The sequence below is a fragment of the Hylaeus anthracinus genome, unplaced genomic scaffold (genome assembly GCF_026225885.1).
Source record: "Hylaeus anthracinus isolate JK02 unplaced genomic scaffold, UHH_iyHylAnth1.0_haploid 11985, whole genome shotgun sequence".
NCBI lineage: Eukaryota > Metazoa > Arthropoda > Insecta > Hymenoptera > Colletidae > Hylaeus > Hylaeus anthracinus.
The window spans coordinates 7,196,899-7,223,015 of NW_026534333.1; the positions used below are offsets into that span (position 1 = coordinate 7,196,899).

A 26,117-nucleotide genomic window follows, 5' to 3' on the forward strand; every position below is an offset into this window, starting at 1 on the left:
ATTACCAGTCTCTATCGATTCGAGTCGCCTTCGCCGAGCGTCGCCATCGCGAAACGAGCTCATTACTTTTTCCGAGAACTATTTTTCGCTAACTAATAAAAGCTCGACTGATAACAATCGTTTGCACGACGCTGCCGTCGCTCGAAGACATCGATTGCGCGCTTCGGAGGCAAAATATGTTAAAGGAGTGGAAGAGTGGAAGGTAGAATGGCGAGAAGTGCAGGACGAAGGTGTACAGGACAATTTGTAATCGTCTCGACGGTTTCTTGAAGGCGAGTTTTGAATTTTAATTTTTAATTCAAGGTGCTTGTGACTTGGAACTACTAACATAGATGCTACTTGCATATCCTTCCCAAAGATTTCAAACACTTCGACTTGCTTATATCTAAAAATAGCGTATTCCAATTCATCTCGTTAGCTCGCTGCGAACTAATCGAAGCATCTTCACGGTGGAGTACTTACCAAAGAAACCTAAAAGGAACAGTACGTTTAGCAATAAAGGTTCTAATACCTTCGCGAACCTCGAAATTATGTGGTGTTTGCGCAGGACCCAGGTTAAACGCTGAACGACACCAATTTACCGGGTCCCGAGGAGAAAGCGTTCTTTACAGTTTCGATGGAGCACAAACAAGGCTCGCAACACGCGCCCCCCTGGAAATGCACCGCGGCGCTAGAAAGCACGAGGGCGTCGGAGGTGGTTGGAGTGGCTCGGGGGGTGATTATGAGCGAGTAAGTGCCGCCGTCCAGTTTTTACCCCCCTCCCCCCCCTCCCCCCCCGCTGACCGTCCCTCTTCTCTATCGTGGCAACTACCCCCGCCACTTTTACCACGGCTCAACTAAACCCCAACGGATCAATACGCTAAAACATTGCAGCGTCGGGACGCCGGCGTGTAAAACCCGAAAGAAATAACAGTGGCTTGGTGTTGTTCTTCGGTCACCTCGTGACGCCCTATCAGCCGTCGCCTCGCTAATGAACTTCCGCTTGGATCCTGACCCCCTTTCCCCAACCCCTGTCCGGTCGCCAACGGAAATTTGGGCGGGAAAGCGTTTATCGAATCGAAAATGTCGATATTTTGCAGCGCGCATCTCCACTTTTTATTAGATTTACGTTCTTGTAAGCAAGGAACAGGTCATTGCTGTTCGTCTGAGTTTCAAGGATGTCTAATTTGGTATAAATTAATTGCAAGGGATACCTTTATTAACAGTATTGAAATATGATCTCCTGAATTTATGATTTTGCCTGTATTGGTTGTAATAGCGATCAACCCTTTGAAAGCTGAAGAATGAAATTATGAAAGTGCATCGAGAGGTGTAAATTCAAAGTAATCAATGTGAACTTGATTAGAGACACGTTCGGCACCTGGTCTAGGCGACTAGCTAATGCAATTGCGTGTTCGAATGAAATTTGGAGTGCCGCTAGTCGAAGGAAAAGAAACGAATATGAAGCTCGAAGCACGTTTCTTGCGTAGCCTCGAAAAGATTTAACGCTGCGAAAAAATCGCTCATTTGCCCTATTAATATCTTTTTACAATGTGGCGTTTGCGATCACCTGCAACTGTTTTATAAGTACTTTTACTCTCACGCAATCCAAACGTTTCTACCTTTCCAGAATCTACAGGCTTGTATTATACCTTTTCTCTTACTTTACAATTTCTGTTGTCAAAGCGCAATTTCGTATAATAATGCAGTACAATATAATTTAGAGAATGGTATCAAAGAGCAACCCTCGCAGCTTATTCATTCCTTTATAACATTTTTACATGTATCCACAAGTAATATAGATAAAAATTAAAAATTGTGAAGGTCTCCGACATTGAAACGAAGGATGCTACATCTATCTACTAGCATAGCTACGAGCCATCCCTGGCGTGCCTCGATTACTGGCGCATCGAATCATCGTTATCTTCTATTTGCAGCCGATAGATTAGGTAGAAAGCGGTTTTCGGAGCACGGGTAAAACGGGCTATCGATAAGCAAGCACTCGAAGGGCACGAAAGACGGATGAACGGACGTCCGTGGCCTACCGCAACTCGCATAAGACACCGATCAGCCAGCTCCGTCCTCTCCCTTTCCTCGTGAACATACGCGCACGCACATGAGCGCGATCGGCGTCGGGTTCTTACGTAAGTCCAAGCTCGTGTGTGCTCGACATAACGTTGCCTTTCCGTGGACGGTCGATATATCGATTGTCCTCGACGGACGACAGACTGGTCGTCGACCAGGAATGAAGGAAAGAGGGCCAGAGAGGGTTGGGAGGAGGGGTTAGAGAACAAGAACAAGGCTGATGGCCGTGTGTGTCTGGCTTGTGGTCACTTGTTGCCGTTCCACCCCCGGGGGCTGACCTTGTCCCTCTGTGTTTGGGGAACGCTTGTCGTTCGACCGCCGACAAACCATCCACTGGCTGAAAGATCTCTCTCCCGTCGATTGGGTCAGCTTCGAGGAATTTCAGGCTGCTGGAAATTCTGGGTTCCACTTTCTTTCCCCGCCACACGCGATCAGATCGCTTGTCGAAGGTCAGTAACCGACGGTCTTGTTCGGCGACCGACACGTGCCCGTGACAGAGGGTGTCGTAGTTGCGACGAATTCGGGGTAAGAATGTCACTGGAACGAGAACATTGGTCGTTCGATACGGATTCGAGATCGGGAATTCCACGAGTGGCTAAATTTATTTGATACATTTATGGTATTTATGGGATTTACTGTATATGACCCGAAAGTTACACGGGCTTATAGAAGGTTAATTCCCAACCTGTGCGTTATTCGGTCCTGGAAATATTCAATAGTGCTCGCCGTATCGATCATTCGCATTACAATTTTTGATAAACTAATCGGCGATGAACCGGAGCAGTACAATTTCGTGTCAGGAAAAATTCGTCGCGACCGTTCGCGTCGAACATTTTCACCCCGACGAAGAGCTCGTGCGAGTATGGAACTCGGCATTTGCATACTTATTAATTTCATCGGTTTTTTTTTCCAAAATCAACTCGTTCGCGAGCCGTAAAATTTTCACCTCCCGATAAACGCGACTAATAAAAATTATCCATTTTATTTTATATTTCGTGTTCGACGTTCTTTCTCGAACCAGGCGGAGGAGGGCGGGGCGGGGGGGGGGGGGGGCGACAGCGGGATAAAAGTTCCACGGGCATGACCTCGCTTCTAAAAGAAATACAAACTCTAAATCACCGATTCCAATCTGTACGAGTCGTCGATTATACAATAATTTCGCGTCGTTAGTGTCTCCGGCTGGCAATCGCCAAACAATTTAAAGCCGCGTCTTTTACAGCGTTTCTCGGACGGTTCCACCGAGATTATCGTTATCGTTGGAAAGGTAAGATATGGTAAACAGTCGATAATAGCGCCCTTACCGTCGCTCGCTTGGAACTTCTCCGACTGAAGTGAACGACATGCGGACGCTCCATGACAAACACAGACGTCTCCTGAATTTTTCTTATCTCGTATCCAATTGGAGGCGTGATTATCGAAAAATGAAATGATCTTGCATCATGCCAAGGTAAACGTAATAGTAGTTGACCGTTCGAGTGAATATCGTCACGAGAACTTATATATCCTAGGTCAAGGTAAAGTAGTATCAGTTAATGTCTTTTTAAAACTGAATTTATTTAAGTAATATTGTAATTGTTTTAAATAACGAGGTCCCAACAGTCGTTCCTATTTTACAAACATAACCGTGGAAGCCTTTACTTTAATCCCTTTTTTTCTGGAAGTGCCACTGATACGCAATCAGCTACTTTTATCATGGCATCGTTACGTGCCGGTTGTTTTTGTTGGTTAGCGTTTCCGGAATCCTCGATGCCTTCCAATAAAAGTCCAATCGAGGCGATTGTTCCACGCGATCATTATTCACGGGGCACAGGCGTGCCCTCGGCATTTTATAACCATAATTAACGCTAGAAGCGTTAGGGCTGCGCGTTATCTTTCATCTCGCGCGTGAAACGCTTCCACCAACGCATCGCGCGTTCTTTCTAATTACAGTTTCCAATTATTGTGCGTTGTATTGTTGTCGTTTCTGTGAATGTCGGTCTGTCAAAGTTTAACGCGTGGCGAGCACCCAACCAGCATAACGTTACGCGTTTAACCAACATAGGGAAGTCGTGTTTGAAAATCGTCCAGGAAATTCGTGTTGACATCAAACAATTCGTTCTTTAAAATAATTAGCGTTTACCTCATTCAGATCTGAATTATTTCTTTTTTTCTAATTTTTTCATGCCCTTGCAATTTTTCTTATGCTCTGTTGTTGAAAAAGTATTACAAATAGTTCAGCGACACGTCTGTCGACAATACTCGAATCAACAAATCCATCATGTGACCGACAACCCTGCCTAAAACCTAAGAGGATTAACTCCACACTAAATAAACTTTTATCGCGAATAAAATTGGCTCCGTCGGTAATTTCAGTTCCACTTCCCACAATTTTTATCCCCCTCGATTCGAAAGACACGAGACAGTCAATGTAAACGTAATTTCATTTCAGTTCCCATTTGCGGTAATAAAAGTTTTATGCGAGTTTTCCTGGAAACGTAATTCTCGTGTCGCGGGGTCGCTCTCATCGTTACAGGATATCTTCTTTGTTACAAAACCCGGAGTGCCCTTTACCGTACGAAAACTTACCGAGAACTGATTTCATCGCGATATACCCATTTCTCCTGCTTCTCCTGGGACGATGTCGCCTAACAACCACTAAAACAGCCCCTCGCGAACGCGCACGAACAACAAAAGGTTTTTCGCGGCGTTACAGTTAGAGAAAATTGTTCCGGCGGATCGTTAGTCTGATTTTCTTCGCGTCCCCATAGTCAGCCACGACGATAGTAGGCAGAGAACGACAGTTAACGACGTCCGAGTTCGCGGTACGTGGGAAACGTAGCGTGGCACTGGCGGGGATTATATAATATTCAATTTTAGCATGCGTGCGATCCGTCTTAATCCAGCCATTACGTCTAATTGGTCGAGATTAGCTAATATCCTTGTAGTGATTAGACCGTGTCTGTGGCCACGGCTCGTTTAGATTGAAGCCAATTCCCCCGAGCGTAACGCGTATGTATTGGCTCGATGTCCGTGGAAAGAATCGATAGGCTGATCAAACATTATTATAGAGAAACGTCGAACCGTTCTTTTCACACGTACACGCTCTCGCACGTTGAGCGAGCCTATTCAGCCTTTCTGCCCCTTATAAATTCCTCGATTCAAAACGAACTGGTTTAATTGCCTCTCGATGGAGCCTTTTTGAGAACCCTTCCCCTAGACAAAATTGCGACAACCGTCGACTAACGATCGCGCTTGCCATCGTACTGTATGTACTGTTGACCAAGGCGACCTTCACGGTGATGTTACAAATTGGAGCTTCATTTTTATACGTTGTAACACAATTTTGGGTTAACTGTTAAAGAAAAATTACGTTATTTTGGAGTATGCGGTTCTTTTTAATATGTGAAAGTATATTGACCGTTTGAGTCGGTATTGATCTTCGCGATCCATACAGACAATGCTATCACGATGATCGCGGTTTCTTGATCATGTTTTTTCAATGACCCCTGGGACTAAAACAGGGAGTAAAAAAAGAAAAGAGAAACGAAAACTAAGAGCCACCCCCGATCTATCCATTACCAGTTATCAGGCTTAACGCGAACTTATCAACATAAACCTCGTGTTCCTCGCCTTCTACATTCCACTCGGGCCCGTCACGTCATATCTTACGGGCTAGTTGAAGGAAGAGGAAGATCTCTCCTTTCTGGTCCGCCAAGGGGTACTGTTACAAATCTGGCCCGCGAAAGGGCGGGGATGTCGGCTGTCTTGTCGGTGCTACCAACTGGTCTGTAAAGAACCTATCTCCCCCTCACCGTCGGGATCCACCGGAGTTCTTGTCCTTATAGTTTTATATTTTCCTCGCTAAAACCTTTGGACCCGGTCCACGGAGCGTCGGATCACCCGGTCGACTCGTCCGCCGCGTTTCTGTGTCTCCGTTGCTCCTTGGCTCCGCTGTCCTCGTTCCTTCGATTCTTCGGGGGTCACTCGGGGCCCCAGGTAGACTGGAGAGAATGGGGCCTGTTTCGTCGACGCGTGCACACGTTACACACGGGCCCCTGCTCGCGCGAAGCCGTGGCATTATTATGGACCGTTCACACACTGCGCACAGGTGTGTAAACAAGGCGCGTCAGTTTCGCCGTGACACGACCGCCGGGCGACCGTCGTTTTCGTCGTCCACGGGAATCCCCCGCGGTTCTCGCCTCTCCTCACGGCGAGAGAGAGATTGCGCCACGAAGATTGGTCGGCCACTTCGGGGTGCGAAACACCTTTCGCCGGAATCGTCGAAAAGATCAACGCCGGCAGATAGCGAGTGAAGAAATAATTAGAGGCGTGGATGTTCCAGACTTTTTTTCCAGGGATATATGCTTTTTGATGCTCCCCACGGGTCGAGTTTGCTCGCGATAGCCGTTGGGAAGCCGATACCGCGCTTTATCGGTCGCCAAGGTGTTCCGTGAAATGTTCACGGTATTTTTAGAGGGAAACTTGATAAGTGATTATTGGGTGAAACGGGAAGAGTCTGGAAGCATTCTGTTTCGAGGTCGTCGGTGCTCGATGGGATCTATTTTGTGGATGCTGCTTGCGCGAGGGATGGGTACTGTCTAACTAGATTTCAGTTCTTCATTAAACAGAATTTATAAATTAACATTGACGTGCATTCGATATAAAATTACTCGGAAAGTATTCCCACGAGTTTCCCCAATGGAAACAACTCCAGAAACAAGAAACGACGGTAGTCGTAACAATGACGACGCGGAACGATGGAGCCTCGAAGCTAAATTGTAAAAATAATCTCGACGAATATGTAACCCCTCCAATCTAGACTGCGAGGGTTTCGGAGTCACACTCCCCAAAGGTGACGGTTGGAGACACAAAAGAAATCGTCCCGCTCCGAATGGAGTTTTCCAGGTATTCGACTCCGGGAAGAAGCCTTCATGGAAAAGCTAGGAAGAGAAACTTGGCCTTGGAAGGGGCACGCGAGAGCAGAAGAAGTAACCGAAAGCTGAAAGACAGTCCGAAGTCAGGGGTGGATCGAGTTTTATGAAAAGACCTGGGGAATAGTAGCCCAGACGACGATGGTTTAGAAACGTAGGAAAACGCCAAGAAAATAAAATAAAAATATAAAAATTACATATTATCTTACGTCTCAAACTATAATTCTGCACGTACAGTAGCACTAAAGGAAAATTTTTTGGAGGTCAAACAGGGTATACAAGTGACGCGATCACGTAGTCATGATGCAGGAAAATGTCAGGAAAGTGACATGAAAATATAAAAATCACAGTTTAACCTTCGACTGCCGCTTTTGGATTCAGTCACTTTAAAGATTTCAATCTTCCTAGTTTGTTTTGTCACGAAGCATAATTGTGCACATACAGTCGAACGCAAGGAAAAATTTCTTGGTGGTCGGACAGAGTATACGAGTATACAAGCGACACGATCACGCGGACGAAACAGATTTACTGGTCCAGCGAAAACGCCGGGGGACGCGGGGGCCGAGCGACCCAGATGACACCGGTCATTCTGGAGCTGGAATGCATTTCCATACATTAACCCTCCACGTAGACGGTGCCCCCGTGTCGCTCGATCCCGTCCTTCTCTGCCCCCGCGTCTGTTTCGAGCTCGGGCCCGGGTTTTCCTAGAATTATGACGGATAAACTATGCGCTGGAGCATAATGTGGTAGCGTCCACGGGGGGGCGGTTGCCCCCAGCGAGCGAAGATTTCGAACGCTGCCTTTGAGGATTTCGGTAGGCTGATCGGAATTTATCGTGCCATAAGGCAGTTTTATAATGCCCCACGACCAGTGGTATCCGTTGGTGGATTTTACGCGTGCGCCGAGCATAAACCCAGCATCGAAATTTCGTATCGTTTATAGCTGGAGCTTCTTTCTTTCTATTATTCGGTGGCAGGTGTTCCCCGCGAGATGTATTTTTGATTTCGCTCAGCGTTCGAGGTGCGAGAGATATTTATCGCGGCGGGGATGTGGGTCCTTACGTTGAGCAGGAATGTTTTCTTGGGAGATTGGTGCCGTGATTCACTCTTGCGACGATATAATTCCAGTATCTATGAGATGTAACGTTATTAGTTGAGTCTAGAAAGCATAGGAGCTATTATTATTATTATATTATTGGTATTAATGTAACACAAATGTTTGATTATGTAGTTTCGAATAGTCAGTAGAAATTTTTTAAGAGTATTAGTGTGGCAGACAACCTGTCAAGTATTCTTTGTACGAAATAAAGGCGAGTAGGGATCCTAAAATAAGGCACGAAGTAATGAATCGAATGAGTAAGTTCCTGGAATCATTTTAATTCTCGTTTCCCGACTTTCGGGGCGCAGCGGTCCGGTAATTTTCCACGGCACCATCTGTCAGGATCGCGATTCGTCATTAATAAAATCGAGGCGCGCGATATCGATGAGCATTTAGCAGCGTGATGCGAACGGGGAAGTGTCAAGAATCGAGCCAAAAAGTGAAACTCATCGTGAGCGAGGATGGGTGGGGAGTTTTCTGGGAATTATGCCGAGTATATGCTGACTAGTTCTCGCCGGGTGGTATCCCCGTGGCTCCTCCTCGTTCGGTAATTAATTACGCTCGCCGTCGAAGCTCGTTCGTCGATCTTAATCCGAGATATCGACTGGATTGATCATACAACTCATACCGGTTCACCGACGCGAGCTTTTCTTCGCTGGCACCTTGTCTGTTGGATCTGCTGTTGCACGCGCTCGCACACACGCGCACCTGTGCCAGGTAAATCGAGGGACACGATTACCTCGGCCTCGGGTCTGCAGTGAATTCGAGGGAATTTTTATATCTATCGATTGTAAAGACTAACAGTTTCTTTCTGACGATAGTTAAATTAATTATTGACAATACTTATCGTTTAAACAACGATAGAAATTTGTTGCAATATTAATATTTCGCGAAATTAAATACTTTTTTGATGGTGCACACGTCATTCAGTCGTTCGTTAACCCTGACGAGAAGATGGTAACGTTTATCAGACATTTTCTATCGCGGTTCGATTTAAACGCTTTATCAGAAAATCCGTGCTAGCGATCAACCACCTTTGCTATTAGGTGTGCTACCGTCCAATTGAAAAACAGGTACGGCAACAATATTATAAATTCACAGGTTTTAGGTAAAATTACATTCTCAGGAGACTCTGTATTAAATTCGATGATAAATGACAACTATTACCAAATCTTGATTTCATGGTTCGCGTTATTCGACACCCTTGATTACGTTATATCGTACTTAAAGTTCATTTCCATTCTACATTTGTTAATTGTTTTGTTAATCGTCAAATGTCCTTTTCCTTGATCCTTCCGGGGCATGCGCCCTTCTTCCCACCGAAGTTCTTGATCTCATGCCTTCCAACACTCTTATCTATATTTCAGATTAACACATTCGGGGATCGAGCAAACGAGTTTCGAATCGAACCAAAAGGTAGAAGGATGCCAAGGTCTACCTGGATCCCGCAGCGATTCGCGCAGGGTCAAATCAAATTGATCGTTCATCATCGCGCATCCGGTAAATAAAGGTACCGCGCACGCGTGCGAGTCGCATGGAATATCACGAGTAAATAGAAACACGAGGCTTATTTGCACGGGGACGCGGCGTTAAGCTGAGACGCGGATGATACCTGAGCGTTACTCCCTTTCCGTGAAATTGTTGCTCCTCGCTGAGAAAGATAAACAAGACCATTGAGTTTACTTAAAATGGAACCATATAACAACCATGCAGCTCAAAAGGTATATTTTGCGCTCGAGTCTCAAACATTTATTATATAAATATGCTAAAGATCGATTGCCTGCTATAATTCAGAAACACCCTGTATTTCCAGTTCCAGCGCGCGTGTTGTGCGCAAAGAAATAAAGGTGCTCGTCCGTGCAGCGCTAAATTTGTTCCTTCAATTCAAAGTCTTCAATTTTCTCTAATGTCCGAATGTTTTGATTTATATCCCACCTCTCACTCACCGCTGCAGCCGTGTGATGTTGACTCGTTGACCGGTTTATGCCATTATACCATACTTCCTCTGATCTCTCTCTTTCTCTATCCCACTCGCTCGAACACAGCTCCCTCCCCCTTCTCGCGTCCCTTTATCGTGTTTTGCGTTTATTCTTAATAACGGTGAATCGATTACGACGCCTTTCCAGGCTTTATCGCTTCACGCTGTCGCGCATCCCATAATGTCGCTAATATTTTAACGATACAGCCTCTGGTCATCGGATTAGGACTCGACGTTTTCGAAATATTTCATTTTCTTGGTAGGACTGAAACGCGCGAGCAAACCCTAACAGTACATCGATCATCAAGACGTTACACCTGTTAATACCTAAGAACAACTGCATTATGATAGATTATCCATATGTTTATTCTTTGAATAAAGTTTTTAACACTGATGCTACTTTAAGCTACTCAAAAGAAGAAGTAGAAGTATTAATACTGGATGGAGCAGATATACGACGCATGTCTGCAAAAATACGTAAAATAAATCATGAAATTATTGTTTTTATAGCGTCACGTACACACGTGTTACTATCGGTAATATACGAGCACGAGATGAATCCAAGTTGGCCAGTGGATTTGGCAGGCAAGCATGGGAGACGAATGCTGAGCGAAATTTCAGAAATTTTATAATACCCGAACAGAACGTGAAGTATGGAAATGCCAAAGCAGGGTAGATAGAAGAGGCTGCGAAAAAGTGCAGAATGGAGAAGCGAGAGAAACAGGGAGAGACTTTATGTACACGAGTCGAGGCACGGGCAACAGATATACGAGCCATATTACAGACTGCTACTGCACACTTGCCAGGTTTTATAAGGCGTTTAAAATTTTATTCCTTATAAAATTCTCATCGTGCACGCCCACCTACCACTGTCACCCGTTCATCCTGAATGCGCGTTGAAAATTTCGTGCACGAGGAGCCCCGAGTAATTTCCAATGGTTGCTCGATCTTTGATGCGATCTTTCTTTTTTTCTTTCGTTTTCACTTCGGACTTGGCTGGAATCTTCGTCTTCGCCCTGACCACCACCGTACCCGGTGATTTCACGCATACGCCAATCCGCAATTCGAATCACTGCGATATCTGTTTAACAACCGTAGTAATAACCGCAGGAAATTTGTTTAACGTCCAATTCATTTTTCGATACTTCTCCGAATCTTGGCGCAATTCATTATATGTTCGCAGGAGTTTTAGCGATCCTTTCGTCGCTTTCCTTTTGAGTTTTGCGCGTGGAATTGAATACTAAATCGAAAGTGTCCCTCTTACGACGCAGGGTGCACAGGTAAGAGAGGGTGGTTGAACAAGATTTCTCTTAGGGCCAAGAGTGTGTCGAGGCGAGGAGTAGAGACAGAGGGGTGGAAAGGACGAACGCTACGCAAGTTCTAGGGAGTCCTCGCACCAATGCATTGTTAGTGAATTATGTTCGAACGACTGGGCCTGAATTCGACTTAATTTTCCCGAGAAAAGAGATTAAGGGCGAGAAGGGAGAGCGACGATGAACGCGACGCGCTCGTTCTCTTGGAAAGCCCTGAAAATATTCTAAACTGTTACTAAAACCGCTATAGTTGCGTCTGGTTACCTATACCACCTTGTTCTTCTATTTAATTAAACAATGTTTCACTTTGAGAAGATTAATATAAAATTCGTCATTTATCATATTCTTTCAGCTCGTACAATTGATTTTTTCCATTCTTACTCAAAGAACTGAAAAATAGAAAAATTATAGGTGCTATAGCTGTGCTCTGCAGTGGCATTTCTTCAAAAATTTGATCATTTAATAAAAATAATTCTTTTCGATTTTCGTTGGCAGACAAAGGCTGACGGTACTCGAACGAGTCGCAAATCAGCTAGCTCCGTACAAAAACAATTTGTACCGGAAAGGATTAACCCTCTCCTCCGGTGTCGTTCGCGTATCGTAAAGCAAACAGGCGATCCAATTTAAAACCGCCACAATTACTCCCGCGCCGCGCCACCCCGGTACAACATTAACCCGTCTCGGACGTATACCAAATCTCGGAGGAAATCAAGTCGCATGGTTCGAGAGAGAAAGGGAGAGAGGCGAACACAACCGTCAGAGTACAGTTTAATTCCTGTCAATAAAATTAATTGGTGGGGATATTCCTAGAGGACGTGGCTTTATCCTCCGCGCTCGCATCTCTTTCTTCGAAGGAACGATCGTGCACGTCTCTCACGATGCAGTTTCAAACAGTTTAGCTTTTTTTATTTGCTGAGAAAACTGATAAAGAGTCAGTTCTTTTTGTATCTTTCAATTGTAAGAACGCGTTTTATTTATGTTTACCTCAAAATTATCCACATAATTATAATTCTCTTTCTTGAGACATTTTTGGTTATGGAGAATATCTCGCAGTTTTCACATTTGCTTACCCTCCTTCTCAGGCATAAAACGTGAAAAGAGTACTAAAATTCTTGTCCCCCGAGAGTTAAGCACGCGCTAATTACAAACACCTCGCGAGAACCGCATTGCGGTGTTAGTTAACCTGCCGCAGCGGGACGACAAACAGTCGACTGACCGAGCAAACTGGTCTCCAGGCCGATTTCGAGCGGTCCTGACATCGAGCTCTGCCGCTGGTCTCCTGGCCTGAAAAATAATTAATTTATGCTAACGAATGAGAAGCGTAACGGCTGGCGCTCTTAAATTCGCGCCATTGAGCGGCCAAGTGTCCGTAAGTCCCTCCGCTAAGCGTCCCTCCTCTTTCTCTCTCTCTCTCTCTCTCTCTCTCTCTCTCTCTCTCTCTCTCTCTCTCTCACACCATTTCATCCTTTCTTTTCCATGGTTTCTTTCTCCCTTTCTCACACGACTGATCTCCGTCGAACTGTTCGAAACTGGTTGCAACCCGACAGACGTGCCCTGGCCTCCCTCAGGGAACGGAAGAAAAAAGATGCGAGCACCGAGGATCAACCGACGTCCTCTAGGAGTATCCTCGGCAATTAATTTCACTGGGCAGGAATTAAATTGTACAACAATGATTCTGTCGAGTACACGAGCAATCTTTACACGTAGGTATGTTAATATCTTATCATTGGCTTATCAGATTTCTCTTATTAAAATTTGTACAACTATGTATAAACAAATATTATTATTGATCGGTTTACTGTGTCAAATCTAGCGGTGACCGAGAGTCACCTCTCGAGTACAAAGGGTTAGTAACTACAGAGTATATATGAATGAGTTTGATCTAAACGAATCATTCTCGTTTCCAGTCGCGAGGAGACTTTCGGTGCGTGTCTCTCGAAATCGGCGCGGACAGGTTTTGAGGTCGCGTCCAGTTCGTGTACGGGCGCGCACAATAAGCGAAGTGGACTTAGATTGGGCTAATTAATTAATGCGCACGTCCTGTCTCGTTCCACCTAATTATCTCGCTTGTCAGCTCCGACCGCCGTTCGCCACACCGTTAATGCGTGCCTCTCCCTCCTTCCCTCGCGCATTCCACGTTCACCGTCTCGTTCTCTCTTTCGTTGTTTCTCGTTTGCTCGCGAGCGGTCTGTCTTTTTCCGTCGTAATTATAATCAGGCTAATTGTGACGTCAGACAGGAAGCTACACCTAGAAAAATCGCCTGACGTCCGTGCCCCACAAGAAATCTACCACATCCTACGATCGTTTAAAGCGATACTGATCTAACGCGTTTAAAGATCCTTATCTGAAACACTGTGTGCAGCGATGGGCTTAACTCGCTTCGAATATGGTTGGGTTCGAGTGTAAGGCGATATCGGAAGTCCTCGAAAGTCTCGGGGGTGCTGAGTGTTCCGAGACTTTTGGCGTTTAAGACGTGGCTCAGACACGGCTTCTCTAAACAATTCAGAATTTTTAAAGAAAAGGTGAAGCATCAGTTATTTTAATCGAGATGTCGATATCCTTTCATTATTCAAAATTAAATACCAATATTCTTTATTGAAATGTTGAGAGGTTCATATCCAGACGTCATTTTAATTAAATATTCCACTAACGTTTCAATAAATTCTACTCGATTATTTACTACCTTACAAGAAGAATCCTCCTAGAATAACATCCCTAATGGACCAAGTAACCGCTAAAACAGAAATGAAGTAAAATGGAGAACCATCGCGGGGACTGGAAAATTCTAACAATTCACTATTACTGTTTTTGCAAGTGTAATTGCGATTTACTTTTGCGATCGGCCAGCGTGTCAGTGTAGACGAACGGTAGGATGATCTTCGTTCGTAAATAGCCTCTAATCTTGCGGTCCATTAATTTCGAAGAATCCATACGGCAGGCCTGCTCTCGTGGCGCGATGGAAACGTTACGGATCGCGTTGAAAAGGAGTCCGCTACTCGTTCCCGCGAACGAGAGTCGAATTCGAATCGACGACCAGATCGATGGGGATGGCACGTCGATGGGAAAAAACCATCGACGGGTTTCCGGCGATCATCGCTGGTTGCGCGAACGTGAAATTACACGCAGCGTAATAATTCGCTGCATGCTCCATCGACTCGAGTTTCAAGCCATACGATTCGTTACGATCTTTATTTGAATTATGAGTTATCAAGTAATCTAGGTAATTATGGTATTCAAGGAATTCGATTAATTGTGATTTTCAAGAAATTTGATTAGTCACGATGTACAAGCAATCCAATCAATTATACTGTTTCGGTAAACACCGCGAAAAGATTAATTGGCCCGAGTACGCAAACACAGATATTTTTAAAGTCTGCTAGCCACGCATTTACTACACCAAACGATGTAAATAAATCGAGGGGAAAAGAAGCACGATAAATGTTTAGTCTACGAAAAAGTAAATTATCGATTTAGCATCCCGTGCAAAACTTTTAAAAATAAACAGACGGTGTAGACTTGGCGTACAGGGTGCTCTATCACAAACCGAGCGTTCTTTATACTGTTCGATATATCGGAAGAAATTTACTGCAGCGATTCGAAACAATTTTTAACAAAAACGACACGTTTGAGGGAACGTGAAACGGGAATGGATAGAGTCGCGAATATATTTTCGCGTGATTTATTTATAGAATTCGATTTTCCAACGCACGGAAGACGCGAGCGGCTTGCGGTGCTTGTCAAGACTCGCGAGCTGCCTGGAATTCGAATGAATAAACGCGAATCGAGCGTGTCCGGGGAAGAATGATAAAAGAACGAGCAAGGTGAAGAGCGAAAATGAATTATGGAGGAATGTGGCGAAAAATGTGCCGTGCTTCGATTCGCTCGGGCGTTTTCCCACGAGTTATGTTCTGGAACGAGGACTTCCAAGGCGCGTCAAACGTAACGAATGCGTTAACCCTTCTGCTTAGGAGAAGTATCAAAAAACTAATAATTGTCGCAAAAACGACATTCTGTCACCACTAGCTCTCAATTCGAAGCGTGGAGGACGATAACGAAGTGAAATTATGCACCGTGGTCCCAACGATCGACCGATCCCACAAATCAAAAAATCGACGTGGAAGCCGTTCGAACCCTCCTGTCGATGAATCGAAGTGTGATGAAGATTCGGTTATGTCGGTGGAATAAAGAGCCCCGGTCAATCGGGCGATCAGGCCAGGATCGGAACAACGAAAGGAATCGGGGGGGACCTGGTGAACAGGTAGCGGCGGGAACGGTGGCCCAGATTTCCTTCTTTCACCCTTTCGACGTTCATAAATCGAACGACAAACGAACAGCGCCCAAAAAGGGGTGGTCGGGGTGGGTCGCTTTAAAGACCGCAACGTACTTTAATTGTATCGTCGGAGAGGAGAAAAAATCCGCCAACGGAGATGGGTAACGTCGAACAGAAGGGCGAGGAAAGATGGAAGAGGAAAACGGGGCAGAAAGGCTCGTCGTGTATCATGTATTTTAAGGTATTTGGACCGTGCCAGGGGTGGTAGTACTGTTTCTATTATTGTCTCAGAAGGGAAGCAGCCCCTTCGCCTTTGGATCCCTGGGCATACCTATTCACCTCGAAATCGCAGATCTTACGAGCCGATCCGCGCGCATTCATTCATTCTCTCCTCCATACCTGAGCCGAAACTGAAGTGACAACTCAACGTGTATCTGCTCTCTTTCGCTCGGTCTGTGTCTGTCTGGACCAGCTGGGGGACAATGCACGGGGAATTATGGCCGCTGGCAGAGGTGTGGGAATCCAGAATGAAACAGAGCGCAGCTTGACTCGCGCCGAGAATGCATACTAATGTCAACCGAAAATTCGGCTGGTCCCATCGAGTAAGGAACGGAAACGTGGATTTTAAGTTGTTTTTCGAATTATTGGGTATCTCGATCGCTGAAATATATTCTCGGTCTCTGGCTCAATTTGGCGACTGGAGCACCGTTCTCATAAAAGGCTGATAGGAAGGAACCATAAATTAAATTTTAGAAAGGATTCGCATAAAATAGTTTTGTCAGAGGAATTATCTTCGTTGGAGTAGATTTTGTTATAAGATTCCAGATTTCATCTTTATAAATGAGACAAGGACTTTGAATACTCCCTGATATTTACGAAGACGACACGTGAATTGTTTCGTGTGATACACCGGTTTGTAATAATAATCCACTGACGTAAGTTCAACTTCAACTCAAATGAACGGACGACTGTCAAAATAAACAAAATGGCGGTACACTTGAAGAGAAGCAGGAACCTAGCAGGTATCGTTATTCCTAACGTACACGTCTCTGTATCTGCTTGCCTGACGAATCATTTGTTCAGTCAAAACGTAGGTTCTCTACGGCCATGGATTATCAGCGAACGAAAACTAAAAAACGGTGTGCCGAGTGACTGCTCTTTCGTCATTTTGAGAACTCCCTTCTTTCCTGTGCACGGCGGTCGGGTATCCGTTTTTCCTCTTTCGTACCCTTCCGCAGGGTAACAAGTGCACGCTTTACATGGAAATTAACGATGCAAAAACGCAGGATAGCCTCGCAGCGGGAAATTTGAATTTGAATCCGAGGCAGCGTCGGGTCGCGTGCTGCCATGGATCTAGGGCTAAATTTGCATACGGAAAGGTCCTGGCGCGGATGAAAGCCTAGGGCGTCTTTTGTTAAAGGCGTGCCGTTTCGAGGCGTTCGATCCTCCTGATGCGCGTAACGGCTGTCGGTTAAATGCTCTTCGATTTTCAAGTGCAGAGAATCGGTTAGAAAAATTGCTTAGAAAATATATGCGCACTATAGAACGTGTAAATAATCTGTTAGAGTAATTTTCACCACGGGAACATTGCAGAGAAAACTTTGAAGTAGTTTTAGTCTTAAATAATTCGTCTCAAAAGTGACTATTATGTAGATATTAATAAAAATAGCGTGTTTTCGTACGAGAAAGAATAACGTCAACTATTTTACCTCGTGACTTGTTGCTAACACGAATGTAAAAGTCACAATGTCTTTACTTTTGAAGTATAGCAACAAACTTGCTCGCAACTATGTCTACACTGTGTTAATTAAATGCATCCAGCTATTCGTTCCTTTATTCCTACTACAAGTTCCTTATTTTCTTCCAAATATTCTCCAATTAAATGCACGATTCCGCCATGTAGTATCCAAATCGTCCTTCCACCCTTCTCAAAGATGGAAATAACTTCTCCGAGCACGTTCCAGCCTCGTGTCGGCGTTCCTGATTTTAATTGTGACCCCGGGAAGGTCGCGCCGGTGTATCTATCGCATCATGCAAATAAATCACGAACCCAACAATGGCAGCGCGCTCAACTTCCGGCTCGTGTCTCCCGTTGAAAATTTGAATATTTTCCTTTCGCCCCGTCCGAGACGGTCCTATCCTCTTTTTCGCTCGGAGACCGACTCGTGGGATGCGCAGGCACGTGTCCAAAAATCGACGATTCTAATTCTAATCTCCACGCGACGAATTTAAATAATGTTCTTCCTCCTAGAACGCGGCCCTGCCTCGCGGGACAGCGCTACCAGGATCACCGAGGACACGCGACCGAATTTGAATCTTCTTATTCGATACAACCTGGAAGCCCTCCTCTGATTTGCATCGTTTTTTTACTTTCGCGTGCCGGAATCGCGCGTGCCAGAATAAATCTCGACGACGCGAGGTCTTCCTCGTTGACTCGAGCGAGTGGGTCTTCAGGTTCAATGGGAACTTGCCTCGACACGATCCATATAAACGTACGCACATGCAAATTGATTGGAAGAATCGAGCATCATCGCTGTTTGCAAACGCCTCTTTTTACTGTAATTATATTATTACATCAGTAGTCTAATACTCTGACTCTGAGACTCTGGCTCTGATGAAGCTCGTCGTATATTATTATATAATTTTGTCATCTGTGCCTCTGACACACGATACACTGTGTACTTCGCAACCTTCAACCCTACCAACACTGCCCTTAAAATTCGAAACAAAATCGCCAACTGGCGTCACCGTCCAAGAACAAACATCATCGATTCGGCAAATATAAAAATGCTCGAATCACCCCGGATCCAATAAAATCCGTCTCGCTGATCGTCGAACATCGTTCGTTCTCAGTCACCGTCATGGTCTGCTTCATCATTAAACCAGCGATCTATCGCGTCGTCGTCAAGCGAAATCGCGCAAATAAACCGACGTTGAAGTACGCCGATCGTCGATCGCGACGGATATCCCTCCCTGTAAACCTCGACTTGTTATTCTCACCCACGAATATGGCGGCGTCGCGAACGAAACGTCGTTCAAGAATTCCGTCGTGTCCCTGACGCGACACGCGCAATTATTGTCATCGTCACCCACGAGTTTCCATACCCGTCAACCATGGCCAAGCAACCGTCAGTTTAACTCTTGGACCAGGAGAGGGTCGTGATATCCCGTGGAAATGGCGGATACAGTCTTTTACTAAACAAGAGGAATGGTCAAGCGACCAGTCGTACAGACAATTACTGTTATCATTGTTTGACAATCGCGGAACTTCGTTAACTCGACAAAAAATCGATGGAAAACCGTCAGCTCGGAACGACAGGTCGTTTCGAAAGATCGAAACCGCGCGATGGATCGACGATTATTACCTCGGACGAACGATCGAGCGAGGAAACTGCCCACGGGACGGCGAGCATCTCGTCCCAGGACGTCGATCCAGGTATCGATTAGCCGTCCAGGATTTTTGTTATTCACCCCTTGGACAAATTGCCTAATAAATTATCGTAGTACGTAACTGTCCCGCCCGCGAGATTAAAACGGACTCGCGCAGACCTTTTTCCGCGTACGGTTAGCAATCTCAGGCTATCGACGCGTTCTCAGATTGCTTTCCTCTCGTTAAGATATACTAATGTATACCGAAGCCGTGCATGGCAAATTTACCGAGATTTAAGAAATATGCAAACGAAGTTTCGCCCAGGCGATTCAACAAATCAACGTGTGGGAAGACCGCGAACTTGTCGCGAGGGTGTGCATTCTCTTGTTGAGTTGGTTGATTGGATAAGGGATGTTGCTACAGAGGGATATTTTTCAACCCTTCTACATATTTATGTAGCCTCTTTTGCGTCAGTTTTATTGTACTGTTTGCAAATGTTATATGTATTCTTCCTTTCAATATCTATTCAAATAACTCCTCCCGAAATGAGAAAAATGCGGATTGAAAATTGCGTCGTAACCGAGGAATCGGGATATTTAACCTGCTCTACCGTATAACTTTCACGCTCGAGAATCCAAGAAAAAAGAGCCACAGCAAAAATTTCACAGGAACTCTGCTCGGTGTTTTTATTACGAATCTACTAGTTCCGCGTATATACTTACGTTTATCATATTATTATATTATTCATTTAGTAATATTAGGGCTCGCCTCTGAAACGGCTCGTGGTTGACTGCGTTAGCGATTCTTTTTCAGCTGTACTATCCGTTCGATCGATAAAAATAATCGAGTATCGAGATTCGAGGCGGACACGTTTCACAGTCCGTTATGCCGTCGTAAAAATCTCACACGGGCACAGGTAGAGAGAAGGACTGTGTGTATTCCTGATCAGCATAAAGTACAGTGGGTATTAAATGCAAAATTGTGTATATGCCTCCCGTTGTGGTTTCCTTTTTTTTTTTTGTCCCGGCCGGATGCTGAAAACATTCGTAGCACGGTCCGGGTGATAAAGCTGCGCTCCAACAAGAAATAAAGGAGATCGCGAAGATCTCACTGGCAAATCCGAGATCGTCGATCGATCGTTCGAAACCCCTGGCAATAATTATTATCGTTGCCACCCACGAGCCCCGACCTTGCGTCTTTGAGCAAGAAGCACTTCTCCCGAAAGGGAAAAAGGGGGTAAAAAACGAGGAAAGAGAAAGAAACGACGCAGAGGCCGAGGCATTTACGACAAGGCGCGTTTCCAATAGTGCCTTCTAAGCTTCCACTGTCTTCGTCCCACAGTCGTGTCCCGCGATTTTCCTCCTTCCTCGTCGCGAGACGCTCCTCGGGACTCGTGTGGGCGAACGAGCGACTTTATTGGCCGGTCCACAATGCGACATTTCCAGCCTCGTGTCTCGTAGGGTCGCTGGTATAACACGGTCACTTCTCGGGGAGAAAAAATCGCCGTGGATTACGTGGTCCCCCGCAACGAACCCGTTTTTCCCGCAATCGAATCGATCCAGATAATCGAGGAATCGAAAATACTCGCAATATTTGAAAACAGGAATTCGTAAGTTTGGTATTCTAATCCAGCACCTTCGTCGCTTTAATTTCCTTAGAAACTAACCACTTATCTAATCGTTCCCTCGACCAAATATTGACTCGGCGATAGCCTGGGCTATCCGCAAGGGCGAAACGGGATTTCGAAGAATCTCGAAATCCTCGAGTCCCTAAAATTCCAAGGACTCCATCCATCGCTGTCGAGCAACGTCGATATCGAAACGTGGTTGCTCGCAGCATAAATAAAAGATGATCGCCCGAGCGAGTTGCCAGTGTGGATGTTTGTTAAACTTTTACTGGTGTCATGGCGGATCTAACTTCGTAACGACAGTGTGCTCACGGTGTATCCGTGCTCCAGCAAGAGGAGACAACAGAAGAAAGGGTAAATAATCGTTCGACAATGGCCGGCTTGACCTGCTCCCGTGATCGTCGTTTACGCTGTGCAAACGAACGCCCGAAGCCTTACGGATTCTAAACACGAGATATCCCACCCTTTTCTGATTGTTTTCCTCCGCTAGGAACTCTATTCCTCGGCCTCCGCGCGAGACTGGCTGAGAACATGTACTGGAATTTCTTGAACTTAGGGAAATTTGGAATGCGAACGTTCAGAAGTATAACTGATCCACGTGTTCTTTGAAAAGTCGTGATAAAATTATAACAATTGTTTTCGCCGTTGTTACGACTGGATCACCCACGAATTAATATAATTTAATCGTTAAAATTCCATTCGTGACCTGGGTCAGTGTTTAGGTTGCAAAGTCGGATCGTAAAACACGCATATAAAGGCAAAGAGGTAAAGTATCGCGCTATTTTTAAGTTTCACAAAACAACTCAGAAATGAAATATTATGCCAATAATTTGAAACTATTGATGAAACTATTTCTATTCTCGGATTCCACGGTCGCGATGACTTTAATAAACGCATGAAGTGGTTTTCGAGGGCGAACCGTTCCACGTGTAAACTTAAAATTTTTTAATTGAAGGTTAACGCAAGGCTCTCAGCTCGCCACTGTTATTTCTGCTTTATGGAGAAATAATTATCTAGTAATGACAGCTCCGTATGCTCTTACGAGCGCCGTTTACAGTTTTGCACCATGCAAGCGTACGCTACGAGCTTTACGGATTCTAAACACGGAATTCTCTACCCTGTTCCACCCCCTTCGCGGCGCTGGTTTTGCGTTCGCAGGGGATCGAAGAAATAATATCAGGACGCGGTACACGTGAACTTTAGCAGGAACTGTCGATTTTTTTCTGGTCGAAATGATTACTTTAATATTTGGGGCGTGGCTTGTTGGTATTAATTTTCGCGGATACATTTTACGTTATATATATAATAATTAAGGATACTATGGTAACGATACGTGCAACATGTTTTATGAATCATAATTTTAACGTACAATTTTTCGGAATTCACACACCGCTAGTTCTATTTTTAAATTGGCAAAAAACGCTGACGTTGGCACGGCGGATAAGACGGGTTAGAAAACCACTAATCTCCTCTCGGTTTAATATGCACCACGCACATTATTCGCGTGGAGGTACACACACGAACACACGCTTATAGAAACACGCCCAACGTGCACGTACTCAACCCAAGCAACGCGAGGCATTATTCACTGCTATTTTCCCCGGTTAAATCCGGTAATTAGGTAAATAAAGCTGCCTGTCAGTGCATCTCCGCGATTGTTGCAAATGCCTCCCAGCAGTCACACGTAATCACGCGTAGTCGCACTTGCGTGAATGTATGGCTGCCCCAGTGGAGTCGCGAGGCAACACTGAAGTCGCAATTCAAACGGAAATGTGTACCGTTGAACGAGTCTAATCGTGAGAAATCTTTATTCGAAGGAATATTGAAGAAATAACAAAGTTGCTCATTCATTTTTTAATCTAGAGGAAATGTATTATTAAAACATTCAGGTATATCCAGTATCAAAGATTGACTATACCAAAATTGATCTTTTGTTCTCTTTAACATTCATAAAGATTTACTAAGTTCCTTTTGCTGTCGTTTACAGTATTGTACAATTATCTACTCTAAGATTAACAAAATTTGAGCATTCAAATGTGCCTTTGAATTTTTCTTAAAAATTGGCACGAACTTTCTGGACAACCCAATAAAAGGGCTGGCTAAAGCGTCTGACCCAGTAGGGGGTCAGGTTCGATCTTCCCTTCTCCTTTTGGACGCATCTAGTCATCCCAGAGCCCCGTGCCTACGCCACTGTGCAGAAGTAAACCGTTTACAGCATTGTACAATTATCTACGCCGGGATTCCATGGTCCTGCCGCACCTACACCTACGCCGACGTCGCCGCGAGTGGCGAAACACGCGCGCGCATTCGCAGGAAACAGTACACGTACCGAATCTCACGTGTGTACAACCGGAGTCGCGGCTCGGGTTAAGTTAAGTATAATGCGCGATCGTGCAGCTTTGGGGCCCGGAGGCGCTAACATGAAAATCGTATGGTAATGGGGCGCCATGGCTCCTCCAGCATGGGGTCGAGCCCCTGTAGGAACCTAGTCGAGGGCCGGCGGTAAGTCTAGGTTTCTTCCTAGTATTAGCGAACCGACGGCCCCACACAGCCCGCGAGGGAGCCGAGGAGAGAAGCGCGGAATAGGCTGCGAGCAGGAGGAAGAGAAAACTTGCAGGCCCTCTCGTGGAGAGTCTCTGGGTTCGCGTGCCTCTGATAATTATACGCTCGAACCGTGTCTCGGGAGGAAAAGAGACCGAGTAGCCGGCGAGACGAAGACCACGAGGAGGGGCGGGGGTTGGAGGGCAGGGGGCTCGGAGGTGGAATAAGGAATATCGAGTCTGCGGTTCGACAGGGTCGAAGTTGACCGGCGTCTAATCGATTCGCCGCCTCGGCATGGAAATTTCTTTGAGGGTGCCCCGCGGCCACCTTGCATCCACTACGAGAAAACTCCGTGAACCCTCCTGCGTGCCCCAGAGCTCCGTAGCCGTGACTCGCTGACGTGCAGAATGCAAGTCCGAGGGAATCTTGCGCTTGCGGCGCTTTAGTGTTTCATTACCTTCTCCAGGTGGAAAATTTGACGAACTTTTGACACTTTCTCGTGAGATTTTTTTTACGAGAAAACAATTGACGAAGTTGATAATTTTCAACCAATCGCCAACGAGTTCAGTTCCTCGAGTTCCTTAATTCGTCCGCGTAATTGTTACATAAAAGTGAAATCAAAGTTCCTCCACGGTAAATCACCAAAACTCGGAACTCGACACGATGGCTCACGTGTTTACGCGGAGTTTCGTGAAGTACGATGTCCCCGATTAAAATGAGCGCAATGAAACAAACGCTTTTAAAGTCACGAAACCCATTTACATTGCACATAACGAATTTCGTGACTCCGCGTCGGGGCACGATAGAAGAAAAGGCGAGGCGACGACCAGTCCTTAAAGTTACACCAGCGTGGTCTCCAATCGCGTTGAACGTTTCGCGAAGTAATTTTCTAATACGGTACGCGATTCGATGGGAAAAGTGGCGGTCAGAACGGGAGAGGGGGAGAGGAAGGAGACTGCTCACATCCGGTGCTTTCTCTTAATCTGGGGAACGATCTGTTTGAACTCCTCTAGACAAACTTTGATCGCCGTTGAAACTTGAGCGGCGTAAAGAAAGGAAATTGAGCAGAGGGCCAAGACATTCTTGTAATTTATTAGTATTGCTTTTCAAACTCTTTTCGGAGATGCTTCATTATTTTAACGCACACGCTACTGCGTTAGATAAATTCTAACCGTTTCTTTATTTTTATTGCATTTTCGTCGTCGTCTCCTGTTTGATCAAAAGTAGTTTACAGAAACTAAATATAAAAATCAGTGAATCCACTTGATGAAAATTTCTACTATTTATACCCAGATTACGTCCATAACTATTCTTATTTTTCTACACTATTTTCATGATTATTTTTCACCCGGAGCGAAAATTACTTTAAGTCAGTCAGTAGGAACGGGACACGTGCGCGTCGCTTGAGCGTGTGTCGAGACGGCCGCGTCGGTTAGCGAGGACGTCGTCGATCTCCGCAGGAACAATTCTACGGAAATCGGAAACAAGGTTCCGGCCGGTAGTGTCAACAGATTTGCCCCTGATAGTTGGCGGTCTAGAGGTGGCGAGGGGCGCAGGGAAAGGGTGCAGATCGATCGAGTGAGCCAAGAGGGTGGTGCGGGTTGAGTCAGAGCAAAGCAAGGGCGGTCTCGCGATCAAATATTAAGTCTTATCTGGCGCCGCCTTACCCAGAAGTCGCTTTTTCTCTCTTCCCCTCGACGTCCTTTCGTCTCTTTTTCGCTCCGTCTAATTATCCCCGCCGTACGACCGATGGTTCTACAATCTCCCCCTCTAGTCCTCCTCTCTCTAGCCACCTAGCCGCCCTTACACGCGGTAGCGGCTATCCTCGATCGGTGAAACCACACACGTTGAGTATAGAATACATAAAAGTACCGACTTTCTTTCTCTATTCGTTTAAGATCAACCTCGCTCTCATCTCACCCCCTTGGCCGCCACCCCTTTTGGCTCTCTCGCGCGTTCCTTCCTTCGATCGTCGGACGTTAATAGCCGCCAACGTCTCCCACCCCCGTTGCCACCCCATTCTCGGATGACCGTAATTAAGAGAAGGGAGGGCGCGGAAGGAGCCGATGTGGGTTCATCAAAGGAGGACATTGAAGCGGAGAATCCTAGGAGGAGGGCAGTTTTTCCGTTTTCATTGGCGCGATCCGCGCCACCTTCGTTTCGTTGTACTACAAGATGGGATTTTTTCGACGTCCTCGAGTTTCTCCCCTTTTTTATTTGTATTTCAGGTATGGTGTATTAACACGTCCTGAATCCTCGTGAAATATTAAACAAATATTCAATGATAAACGAGAACTAAAGCCTTTGAGAATTCATCAAAATTTCAGTGAACTCCATCCTAACGTATAACGAGGCGAAACGTACGAATAAAAACAAGGTAACGAGCAGCGTTACGAACAGACTCGAATCACGAGAAAGAATTTTTCAAACGTTATTCCGCTCGAGATTTGCATGCTCTCGCTTCGCGAGCCCTTATCCCTCGATTAGGTCGTATTTCTTTCAAGTGGAATTGGAATTTCGTATTTTCGGGGAAGGAACAACAGGCAGCGGGGTTTGCCGGGGGCTCGACGGCGTCCTCGTTACGCGAAAACGAGGGCGAAAGCGTTTCGAGGATTGCGATTCGATTGAAAATTTTCTCAGGTCCCGGGATCCTCTGGGTCGGATTGGTTGGCGCCAGTGGAAAGAAAGTTTTTCTCTAATGACCAAGCCGAAGTGGTTACCGTTAATTTGGCCCGCCCCCTCCCGCGTCCCCGCCGCTTCTTCGCCGCGGTCCCCCTATCGTCTTTGCTCTCCTCTCCACTTACATTTTTCGTGCAACCGTCACTGTGTTTATAGGGTGACCCCGAAAAACAATGACGGGGCACGAGCGAGAGAAAGAGGAGGACTAAAATAGGAGAAAGGAGAACGGAGCGCCGAGGCGCTTAAAGATCGTTCACCAGCGACAG

At 45.6% G+C, this 26,117-nt stretch overlaps 2 protein-coding genes across 6 annotated transcripts in view; one reads left to right on the forward strand and one right to left on the reverse strand.

Annotated features, from left to right (window-relative positions):
- Nucleotides 1–26,117, reverse strand: part of LOC128887306 (uncharacterized) — a 200,799-nt gene that overhangs the window by 92,067 nt on the left and 82,615 nt on the right. The window lies entirely within an intron of this gene.
- The window catches only part of LOC128887290 (transcriptional regulator Myc-A-like), a 350,744-nt gene that overhangs the window by 21,260 nt on the left and 303,367 nt on the right, over nucleotides 1–26,117 (forward strand). The window lies entirely within an intron of this gene.